This window comes from Lycium barbarum, chromosome 11 (genome assembly GCF_019175385.1).
Source record: "Lycium barbarum isolate Lr01 chromosome 11, ASM1917538v2, whole genome shotgun sequence".
Taxonomy (NCBI): Eukaryota; Viridiplantae; Streptophyta; class Magnoliopsida; order Solanales; family Solanaceae; genus Lycium; species Lycium barbarum.
Window position 1 is genome coordinate 77,947,931 of NC_083347.1, and position 13,176 is coordinate 77,961,106.

A 13,176-nucleotide genomic window follows, 5' to 3' on the forward strand; every position below is an offset into this window, starting at 1 on the left:
TTTGATATAGGTTCGACCTTGATATCTTAGGAATCTAACTTACTGAGATACTCTTTCCTGACTACCCTTTCAAGCTTTGATTTTTAGAGATATGCCATATCTAGAATACTGTATCTTTACTTAAGTTTTTCAACTTATATCATATCATTTTCCATTGCTATCCTTGACTACACTACGCTTCACCAGTTGAAGCCTTATAATAATCTTGAAAAACTTCTTATATACTTGTATCATCTTTGGGATACATAATTCTATACCGTTCTGTTACCTCCCAGAATGAACGTATCCATCTTGATGCTAAATTTATCCTTATTCTTCTTAGTACAGCCAAGCCATTTTACGCAAAGTTACTCGTCGTTATCCTTCTCCATTTCCACTACCAGCCTTTAATTCCTCATGTAAGTCTATCTGGTTCCACCTTCCTTGCAACATGACTTTAATTTCCTTTACTTCCTGGATCTTCTATACCTAAGATTCTCGTATCATTTATAAGCTTTTACTCCCATGTTTTCATACCCAATCCTTCTTTGTTTTCTTCATTGCTGGACCTTTCGTAGCATCTTTGTCTTGGAACATCGGGTAAGACTCTCTTTGGAATTTTTATCTACCAACCTTATCCCTTTTGTGGTGGTTCCCGATTCCTTTTTGTTGCTGTCTTTCCAACTTCTAACAAAGCATACTCCTGATCCAATACTTGTTTGTCTCATCTTCCCCCCTTAGGGTGTTACCCATTATTCTACACTTAAGTTCTCTTTTTCCTCACAAGTACATGCTCTCAGCAAATCCGTATCCAATCTTAGTCATGACTATTCGCCGTCTAAATTTATCTGGTCGGTTGCACATATTTGTAAAGAGTCATATATTCTAGTAGACGTACTAATCCTAGATGGGCCTAAGCTTTTATCAAGAGGATCTTCATAGTTTCTTTACTGTTCTTCCAAGATCACCTTTCTCCTATTATTCGCTTTCCCCATTTCATCACCGTGATGGTATCTAGCGCCAATTTTATTCTCAAAATCTGCCCTAGTTGTTAATGTTCCTCCTTCTCTTTGCCACATAAACACTCGGTCTCTAGACAAGCCTCTTTTAAGCTACAAATTCATCTCCTTAACGAAGGGTACATCTTATATCAACTCGCGACTTCCAACTCATTCATCTACCATCATATAACCAACTCCTTCAAAGTATCGTTCACATCCTTCATTAGCTATTCAGTCTTGCATTACTAACTTGATAATCTTGTGACAAGAGGACTTCTGAAAAAGAATCTTTCTGTCACAACCCAACCCCGTGGGCCATGACTAGTGCCCGACCTGCACACTCGTATACGTACCAGTTGGATATAATCAAACTGAATCTAAGAACAATATGGAAACTTGTAAAAGAACTCCAAGGTTCACAACGTCGCCATGTGTATATATCCAGATAAACTGTCTCCTGAGGAGTCACAACTAATCAAATCATAAAATGATACGCAAGCCAACAAGGCTGCCACGATATATCAATATCATATGCAAGCCGACAAGGCTGCCACTACAGACGAACATCATATCATAGCACATCGTATAGACACAGCTGAACAGAACTTATACACAACCCACACATATGTCTACAGACCTCTAAGAGTATCGATGGTGAAATATGACGCGACAGGGCCCCATCGTACCCCTGGGTAAACAAATATATATATATATATATATATATATATATATATATATATATATATACATCATAAGATCTGTACCAAAAGTCTAAACTCCGGAACAACGGAGCTCTCGAAGACAACTGAATAGGAGTCCTATGCTGAAGGGTCACCAAACCGACTATTTGTACCTGCGGGCATGAAACGCAGCCCCCCGAAGAAAGGGGGGGTCAGTACGGAATATGTACTGAGTATATAAAGCATGAAATACAGTATAGAGGATCATAACTGAGATAGGGAGTACAGGAGACAAGTATAACATCCAGAATACCAAAACGCTTGCCTTTTGAAACATAAATCATGCATGTCAATATCATATATCATACCAGGCCTATTATAGGACTCGGTGAATAAAGTCATCATATACCATCCTAGCCGCCATCATCATATCATATATATATATATATATATATATATATATATATATATATATACCGTACCCGGCCCTCTAGTGAGGGACTCGGTGAACAATGTAGTGAAACTGTGCACGATAACATACCCGGCCCGGGACTCGGTGAAAGACATATTGAGGCATGCACGAGCAGAGTAGTGGGAAACCATATGCAAATTAAATCATATCTGAGACTCAATGGAATAATCAAAATGAACCATCATTTGAAAATCAAGACAATAGTCATATCAAGTATCCTTCGATTGTTACTAGGGAACACATCAAATAGAACTTCAGAGATCATAGATACGTATCAAGACATAATAAAGTAAGTTCTGGGAATCAAGAACATTAGCCATCCTAGTGGCTCTAAGAATAGGAACTTCTTTGGAATCATATACACGTCGTCTGTTGTTTCATAAAAATCATGCCAAAAAGAAAGAAAGGATAACTTTACATACCTGTTAAAGGTTAATCGTACTCAAGTTCGCTTCGTCGCCCCTTTAGCCTATTTAATATGAAAGTAACGCTATCGTTAGTAAACTATACTTCCTATCTTATAAATCTGTAACCAATCACTTATAGGACTCATTCTTTAATTCATACTTTCTTGATTAGGATTTTCATTAGTTAAGAACTTAACGGAAATCGGGCAGCATTTCCCCTATATACTCGCCTAACCCGAACTTCCAATTAACCTCCTATTATCACAGCAATACCAACAATGACAGTAATAGAGATATGCACATAAAACCCTTACAATTAGGCCCATAAACAACTCAAACAATCCAACAACCCTTCTTAATCCTTTTCCAATCCAAATCATTAACGTTTTAAGATTATACACCAAACAAACCAACATACGCTTTGTATACGATACGTTATACACTTCTTTCTTCCAAATTTAGAATCCACATCAATGACAACACGACCACAACACGAACAACAACATACGAACATAAATCATACTTTTAATCCTTTCAACTCAACAATTCCATATAACAACTACAGCTCCTAATATCAACGATTTCACGCAATTTCTTTCTTCCAATTTCATCCAATCCAATTTTAATCTTTCCATTACAACACCATTAATATAATTATACCACAAAATAATAAAATCTTACCTTAATTTACTTGGAGGAATTTCTACACTTATTTGCTCCAATTTCACTATTTCTTCTTCTTCAATTCAATAACCAATGTTTCTATCACCTCCTTGAACTTGCAAATCACTTGGAACTTAATCAAAATAAGCAACAAAATATTTTTGCTCAACAACCATGGCTGGCCGAGAGCTTGGCAGCCATGGCAATGTTCTTTCTCTTCTATTTTTTTTTTAAACTTGTGAAATGAAATTAACTTGCTAATTTGTTCATCATCCAACTATCTATATATGGTGCCCCTCAAATGGACACGTGCCCCCCCCCCCCCCCCCCCCCTTATGACTCACCAATTTGATTTCCTGAATTTTTTATTTTTTTTATTACGGGTGGGGCCCACAAATTATAATAAACTTAATTAATTTTAATTAATTACTAATCCCTACTTAATAATCTAATAATAATTAATTAGTCCCTAATGTCCACTAATATTTCTACACTAAATAAAATTTATAAGCAATTTGTGTACTAATTACAATTGAGAATTAAAAGTTCCTACTTCATATCCAAAAATAATCCCGTCCTTAACTTATGTCGATTAGATTGCGAATAATTCGACGTATAAAAATACGGGATATAACACTTTCTATACCTTAGTCCTAACTTTTTCTTAAATCCACATAACCTTATACTCGTACCTCCGTACAACATCCTTGCTAATATACTTTATACGATTAAAAAATGCTTTTGTCGATATCTGGCTCTTTTAGGAACGTACATCGTTCTCTTACCTATTCCACCCCTTTATACTCATAAATCGTTAGCATATTTATATTCAAGGGTCATATTTAAGAATATATTTATCCCTTCCATTTCTTGTTTCGAGAAAAAGGTACAACCCCCATCTAATCATACTGACATCTCATTAATGAAACACTTTGAAAGGTTTAGTAGACTCAAGTTTTACCCCAACCCCGAATCAACTAATGCATACACATCAAGAGAAAATACGGACAATGTACCTGTAAAAATATCGGGTGAAGACTCCAAGTTCTGTCGACCAGTCAATGCGTAAATATGATTCTGAGGACTGCTCAAGCTGGATGATCTCCCTCTGTCTCTGCCATGGCCTGCTGGAGTTTGAGGGGTCTGCCCCGGGAGGGTGCATAGATGATGAAGAACTAACTGCAGACCCCGTCGGTTGAGAGCCACCTCCATCTACTCTCAAAGGACAATCTCTCATAACATGGCCTGGCCACCCCCAAGTATAACAAACATTTAAACCGAAGAGACACTGTCCTATATGCAACTTGCCGCGCTGAGTACATTGCGGTGAAGATGGCGTCGCCTGGCTAGAATCATCCCTATACTGGGAACCTGAAATCCCGGAGCTCTGGCCTGGTCCTGAATAAATAATGTGTTCAAATCTTTTATTCGCAAATCGAGGAGGTGCACTGGCCACTGATTGGCCTGAATGCCAAGAATATTGCTGCCTTTGACCCCTCTGAACTCACTAGCAGCATCGGAGGATCTGGACCTCTTACTATACCTTCTATCAAAATCATGATCACCCCTTTGCGGCTGCTACTGTTCTTCCAAATTCTGAGCATGGGCCTGAATACGAGCGATATCCATTCCTTCCTGGAGTGAGGCCGTCAAGCACTCCTTAATCAAATATGGCCCCAAACAACTCACGAACCAGTGTACGCAGTCCCCCATATCGGCTACCATGGCTGGAGAATACCTTGCTAAAGAATTAAAGTGAAGACTGTATTCTCGAGCACTCATATTCCCTTGCCTAAGATTCAAAAACTTGTCGGCTCTCGCCCGTCGAACCTCAGGGGACAAATATTATCGGAGGAAGGCATCCACAAACTCTTTCTATACTGGGGAAGGTGCATTTACCCCTCTCGAAGTCATCCAAGTGTTGTACCAATGGATGGCCACATCCCACAATCTTTAGGAAGCCAATTCTACTGACTCAGTATTAGAAGCATGTATTAGCTGCAACGTCCTCAGCATCTCATCTATGAAACTCTGTAGGTCTTCATCCGGTTTTGACCCATAGAATTCTAGAGGGTTCAGACTAATAAAATCACAGGCTCTTGCACTGACCGCTTTATCACCCTGGCCTGCGGCTGCCGCTGCGCCTAAGCTACAACTAACTGGGTCAGCAACTGAATAGCCTCTCTTATCTGCTGGCTCGAGGTATCTAATGGAGAAATTGAGGGTGTCGGAGTTGAACCTGAGGCCCCTTCATGCTGCTCTGATATGGGTGGAGTAGGAGAAGTTCGAGATGGGACCTCATTATGGGACTCACCCTCTTCTATCTCTGCTGGTGGCTCCCGTTCAATCTTCCTTCCTGCTACTGTCTTGCCTTTCTGGGCCGCTGTTGATTTTCTCGTCACAGGAATCACTAAAATCATAACACACGATTAGGGAAAAGGGAATCCTAGTAACACAGCTCTATCGCACGATCTATGATAAGAAAAAAGGTCAATTATTCCTAAATTTCCTGCAGCCTCCCGTTTATAAGTGTGGTGCGCTTCACACCCATAAAAAAGACTCTACCAGACACGACCCGTAGACATACCTAGGACGAACTGCTCTGATACCACTTTTATCTCCACCCTAACCAGAGGACCATACGGGTACCCGGAGATAACCTACCGAGCACCACTGAACATACATCTCATACTTATTTCTAGGTGGGCCACAAAGCTAGCTCATGGGCGTCATACTCTATAAGGGCATATGTAACAAGATAATGGCACATCTCTACATAATCATCAACTACTATGCCCATCACCAAAAGCCAACAAGGCTGCCAAAATCTTATACAACAATATGAACTGATAAGGATATGGGGATTCTAGCTACACACATCTGTCTACGAGCCTCTATATAGAATACAGGAATCTATGAAGATGGGGCAGGACTCTGCCATGCCCAAGTATATACATAAAAGAGTAATACCAATAAACTGCAGCCCCGAAACAAATGGAGCGCTCCTGAGACTCCGCTGATGAAGCTCCTAAGGATTAGGTCCATCACCCTGCTTTCTTGCGGGCATGAACGCAGCGTTCACAAGAAAGGATGTCAGTACTAGCGATTTACTGAGTATGTCAGGCATGTATAGCAATATCAAAAGAGATAGGGAACAAAATATGAAACAAAGAGATAACCTGTATATCTGAATGCCTCTTAGGCGGATACCATGCATGCTTAGCCTTTTCACAAAAACATTTCTCATACATATATATAACGTAATAGAGCTGCGAAACGTGCAGCCCGATCCATAAATATATTATATCATCATTATATACCCATATATCCCGCGTCCGGGACGATATCATAGTATACCAACTGATCAGGTGGTTATTCGTATATAACGCCATCACCCATTTCCCATACCCCATATACATATAATATATGCGTATATAACGTCGTCATCTTTTCTCATATCATATATACATATATAATATAAATAGCATGCATGAGAGCCCAATTAAAAGTTACTATTTTAACGGAGTGACGTAATGTCGGTAACCTCCGATTTGTATTATGAGACAATCATGATCGCTATATCTCACCTTGAAGGAATAATTATCATAAGGTGAGACAAGCAATCATGAATGAAATCAATAAAATCATGAAATAAACCCAATAATCTCATAATAGCATCAAAACTATAAGCTTCGGTATTTTTAGAAATGGGATCATCATCATCATCATCATTATCATCATAGAAAAAATCAATCTTTAGTATCATAAGAACTTGAGAATTATAGTCTGCTAGCGTTTTGGGAACAGGGGTGTCATGGAAAACATGTATAGGTTCATAAGGAAAGGAGTCATGCCTTTAGAAAGAAAGGGATTTGCCTTAACATACATTTTGGGTCTCCTTAACTACTTAACGCTTATCCTCCCAAGCTTGTAAATCTACATTCATGAGAATTCATAATATTATTAGGCTTATCGTCGTATGCTTCTGTTAAGCCTTCAAATTTAACCTCTTTAGAATCTGTCGAAATTCAGACAGCATCTCCCCTATTTATATCGCTAGCCCGAAATCACAATACTAACAAAACAACAACAATAGCAATACTAATATCAACAACATCATCATCAACACCAATATACTCAATAAAACATCCCACGCGATGTTTCCCAATGTCTCAACCAATCACTAGCCTTTACGAAGCCTTAACAACTAAATCTCCATAATACCATTCATAATATTAAAAATAGAGAGTATCCTTACCTCAATCAAAGTTGGAAGAGCTTGAAATATTATTTATCTTCGATAGATTCTTTTGTCCCGTCAAGATTTTATGTTTAGAACAAGAGCTACAAATTCCTATACACTTCCCGAGCCTAAATCCCAAGATTACTGTTGATTTATGGGTGGAAGTTGGGAGAATGTTCTAGAGCGTTTGGGATATATTTAAGGGTGTTTTGATGAAAAATAAGGGGTTCAACCCTGTTTTATGTGCTCTAGAGTTAATTGGCAACGACCTAGAATTTTCGAGTACTGTAGCTGCGTGTTCGCGCACTGTAGCTGGAGCGTTCGCGCACTGTAGCTGGGCGCTCCTCTGCTCCGCCGGCCTAACTTGTAACGTACATAACTCTCTACTCCGATGTCATATCGACGAGCGGTTTGTTGCGTCAGAAACTAGACTTCATGAACTTCATTTTAGGCTTTTAATTTACTTTATAAATCTTCATATGCTAAAAGATATCCTTTCCTGAAATTGGCTCAAAATTATCGTATGAAATCTTGCCCATCCTTTCTTCGAAATTCCAACAACTTAGTTTCCTTGCTTCACTTGTTCTATCCTTTCACTAGAATTCCAACAACTTAGTTTCCTTGCTTCACTTGTTCTCCAATCCTTCCATGACCTATTACATGAACTTAAACCTTCATAACCATAAGATAGGCACACATATAATCTCATATATCCTAGGAAATATCTCCTTTGTCTATAATTGAGCAACTAACACCTAACGAATCTCATGGTACAAAACTACAAGGTTTAACATCAATGACCATAATAAAAGAACAATAATCAGGAGACAACGATCAATAATATCACATGATCATCAAGAACCATAATCTTCTAGTGTCTCTAGGAATGGAGTCAATGTGTGTTTCTTTAGAATAAGTTTGTAACAATAGGATCAAGCCATAAGAAAGAAAGGGACAGCCTTAACATACCTCTTTGTCTCCTTAACTACTTAACGCCTATTCTCCCGAGTTTGAAAATCTACATTCAAAATGATTGATACTAAGGTTAAGCCTTTGAAACGCTTATAAGGTCAAACTAGACTAATAAATGAGCTAACGAAATTCGGGTAGCATATCCCCTATATCACTTACTTGCTCCAAACCTCAAAACAACTCCCAAACAGCATCAACAACATCATAAATACCATATTCAATCCATAACTCCCTTACAAAATCAACCCATAGTCATCAACTTCAACTTATTACCTCATGACTTCTCTACCGTGATTCTCTTGACTTTAAGACTTACTAAACCTCCAAATCAACTCAACATAAAAAATAAGATGAAAAACATACCGTATACTTGATGAAAATTATCCACACACAACCTTCCTCAAGATCAAATTCACTACAACTCCAAGTGGAAGCAAGAACAACCATTTTCTATGAATTAGTTTAGGGTTTTAATGCTTGATATCCTCTTGAAATAGTATGGGATGTTTAGAAGAGCGTAGAGGGTCTAGATAAATCTATTTTGGATAAAGGTATGAGGCCCAAGTTGTGGCCTTTAATTTATAAGGAGGAGAAATCTTTTCCACCGCTTCAAATTTGGCGGTCAACTCAAGGGTATGACATCTTCCTCTCCTTAGGAACATTCATCCTCGAATGTTAGAATCTTGGGGGTCTTACAAAAATTTTGGCAGAGTTTCCCCTGTAATTGTATGACTATGAACCTGTGACACAGGAACCCAAATATACAATGCCACACAGGGCCACAACAAGCAATAACAGTAATGGCCTCACACGACCAGTAATAATAAGGAATGAAACATTACATACCTGAAGGCAGTGGTGTCTCTGTCTGGACCTCCTCTGTGAGTGGAAACAAGTGCGGATGCCTGGATCTCATATTTTCTTCAGCCTTCCAAGTCATCTCCTCGACATCCCGGTTCCTCCAATGGACTTTCACTGAAGCTACATCTTTATTCCTCAATCTCCGAGCCTGTCTATCTAGAATAGCAATGGGAACCTCCGCATATGATAGTTTCTCAATAACCTGAATATCATCAATGGGTACAACTCTAGAAGTATATTCGATACACTTACGAAGCATCGATACGTGGAATATTGGTGGACTGATTCTAGCTCTGAAGGTAAATCTAACTCGTAGGCCACTTGGCCCACCCGACATATAATCCTGAAGGGTCCAATATATCGAGGACTAAGTTTACCTGTCTTACCAAATCTCGTAACACCTTTCATAGGCGATACCTTCAAGAACACCCAGTCATTAATTTGGAACTCTAGGTCTCGTCGGCGATTATTCGCATAAGACTTCTGATGACTCTAAGCTACCACTAATCGATCCTGGAAAAGCTTAACCTTCTCTACTACTTGCTGGATCAATTTTGTCCCTACTAGCTTAGTTTCCCCCACTTAAAATTATCCAATGGGTGACCTACACTTTCGCCCATATAAATCCTCATACGGAGCCATCTGGATACTGGAATGATAGCTGTTATTATACGCTAACTTAATAAGTGGGAAAATGGCTATCCCAGTTATCTCTGAAGTCTAACACACATGCCCTTATCATATCTTCGAGGGTTTGAATAGTACGCTCAGCCTGTCCGTCTGTTTGGGGGTGAAGTACTGTGCTAAAACTCACCTAAGTCCCCAAACCCTTCTTGAAAGACCTCCAAAAATTAGCCATAAATCGTGCACCCATATAAGATATGATAGACACCGAAATGACATAAAGTCAGACTATGTTCTTAATATAATGCTTCGCATAATCCTTGGCTGAAGAAGTAGTCTTGACCGGTATAAAATGGGCTAATTTAGTAAGTCTATCAACAATCACTCATATGGAATCAAGCTTACGCTGAGAAAGAAGCAAGCCTATGATGAAATCTATATTAATTGCCTCTCATTTCCTTCTTGGAATTTTGATAGCTTGAATAAGCCACCGGGCTTCTAATGTTCAATCTTAACGTATTGGCAATTAGGACAATGGGCCACGAACTCTGCTACGTTGTTCTTCATTCCATCCCACTAGTAGACTTGCTTAATATCATGATACTACTTCGTCGTCCCTGAATGAATAGAATAACGGGAACAATGAGTCTCCTCCATAATCTGACAACGTAATTGTTACACCCCGGAATTTTTTTTCGTTAACATACAGTGAATAGACTAACGAAAGGCATGACGTATACGATGTTTTTGTAAGTAAGAAATAATATTTGATGATTCTAAATGATATTTCAAAGACGTTTGAGGTAGGAGACGAAAGTTGTTAAGGAAAGCAAGGTATATATTGTGTGTCGGGCAAGATTTATGAGTATCAAATTAATGATGGCTTAATGATGTTTTGGAGAAGAGTTATAATGCCACTTATATTGTTAATGAAGTGTTAAACAAGTGCTAAGAAGGTTCCACAAGGATTTGAGATCAAACGAAGTGACGAGAACAAAATCGGAGAAAAGATAGATTATACGATAAATTATATGGTCCGTATAATGGTCCGCAGAATTGTCACAGTAAAAGTCCCTCACTGATGGTATTATACGGTCACTTATACGGACCGTATGAAATTATACGGACCGTGTAATGTGCCGTATAATGGTCACAGAATGAGTTGTTGCTGGGATAATTTTACGGTCACTTATACGGACCGTATAAAATTATACGGACTGTATAATATGCCGTATAATGGTCACAGAAGCGAAGTGTGGTTGGGATGATTTCACGGTCACTTATACGGACAGTATAAATTTATACGGACCGTATAAGTGTCCGTATAATAATGTCCGGACAGATTTTTATTTTATAAAAGAGCACCCCAAGTTCATTTATTTCACTCCCATTTTCTCTCCACACTTCAAGAATTCTCTAGAACCCTCTCCACTCTTCATCTACAAGAATCCAAGTGAAACTAATGATCAAATTCATCAAATCAAGAGAAACAAGTGCAAGAAACTCACTAGGGTTCGTCTAAGCCAAGAAATTCCAATGGAAGTGAACTAGGGTTTTGGTGCAAGAGAAGTATTTAAACTCAAGGCTTATTCCTACACTATCTAAGGTAAGTTTTATGATCATTCCATGTTTTTTAAGGTAATGAGAGGTTGAGAGACTTAGATTGTAGAAGGAAATAGAAAATGGGTCATGAATGTAAGAATTGTGAGATTTTGTGTAGTAGTTTGGAATGGGTCATGAATATTGATATGTTGTGATTATAAGTATGCTATAATGACATTTAGAACATGGAATAAGTATTATATGTGAGAAAATGCAATAGTGAACTATGACCATGATTATGGAGGAATTGAAGTGAAATTGCGAAATGTGGATAATGTAAATGAATGATGATTGTTGCCTATAATATTGTGAATGTTGTTATGGATGTTTGGGAGTTGATATGGAATATGGGGAAAGTTGTATAAACAAAGGAAATGCTGCCCAATTTTCTCTATCTTTAGTAAACACGTTCTTATGATCATTTAGCTAATGTTAATACGAACTCCCTTGAAGGTAAAGATGTGAGCGTTGAAGGAGAACGATCAAGCGGTAGAATAGCTAAATGAAAAGGTATGTGAGGCTAGTCCTTTCTTTTTAAGGCATGAATCTTATGACATGATCTTCCCTCCTTCTCCATGAATTTCCTACATCCCGGAAAACTAAGAGTCTATGTTCATGAATAGCCATATGAGTTAAAAATAAGAGATATTAATGAACATGATGATGATGAGCTTAAGTCTAAAGATTCAAAAGTTCACGAATATGATGTTTCTGTAAAGATAATGATGTTAACTACGATCCATTGATGTTGTTTATTGTATACACTCACCTTATATGCTAATTCCTCCAAGGTGAGGCAGAATGCTTATGATCAATCCATAAGGTAATCGGGGGTTCACGACCTTATGTCACCCCGATATAGCCATAGTCGCCTTCAAGTTCTAATCTATGTTTGATGATAAATGTATAATGACACCAAGCTTATGATATTCCTATGCAATGTATGAAAATGTTAAGTTTACGATGGGTATATGATGATGCGATTCCACCGTGCCTAAATGGCCGGGCATGTCACCGCGAAGGCGGGCTGCATACGATTCCATCATGCCTAAATGGTTGGGCATGTCACCGCTAAGGCGGGTTGCTATGTTTACACTGAGCCTAGAGGGCCGGGCATGACGCCACTAGTGGACGGCATATGATGGTTACCCGGACGCAGGTTATGATGATGATATATATGATATGATGATGTATGCGCTATGATAATACATGTCCTATGATTATATATGATATATGTATGAAATGTATCCGTCCTTAAAAGTTACATAGGTTATATCTTCATCTTATGTTTTATGATCTGTATTATATTCATTTCATTCATGCCTTACATACTCAGTACAATGTTCGTACTGACGTCTATTTTCTTTGGACGTTGTGTTCATGCCCACAGGTAGACAGTGAGGTGGTCCAAACTCGTAGGAGCTAGCAGACTTGAGAGCATTCCATTGTTCCGGAGGTGCCATTGATTTACTCTTTTGTGTATATATGTTTTGGGCATGACGGGGTCCTGTCCCGTCCATATGTCTAGTACTCTAGTAGAGGCTCGTAGATACGCATGTTTGGGTAGTACGGTCTCACAATTTTTCCCACGTGTATATATATATATATTGATAGCCGAAGGGCTTATGTATATAAAAGTAATTATGTTTCAAAGTCAAAAATGGTTTTTCTA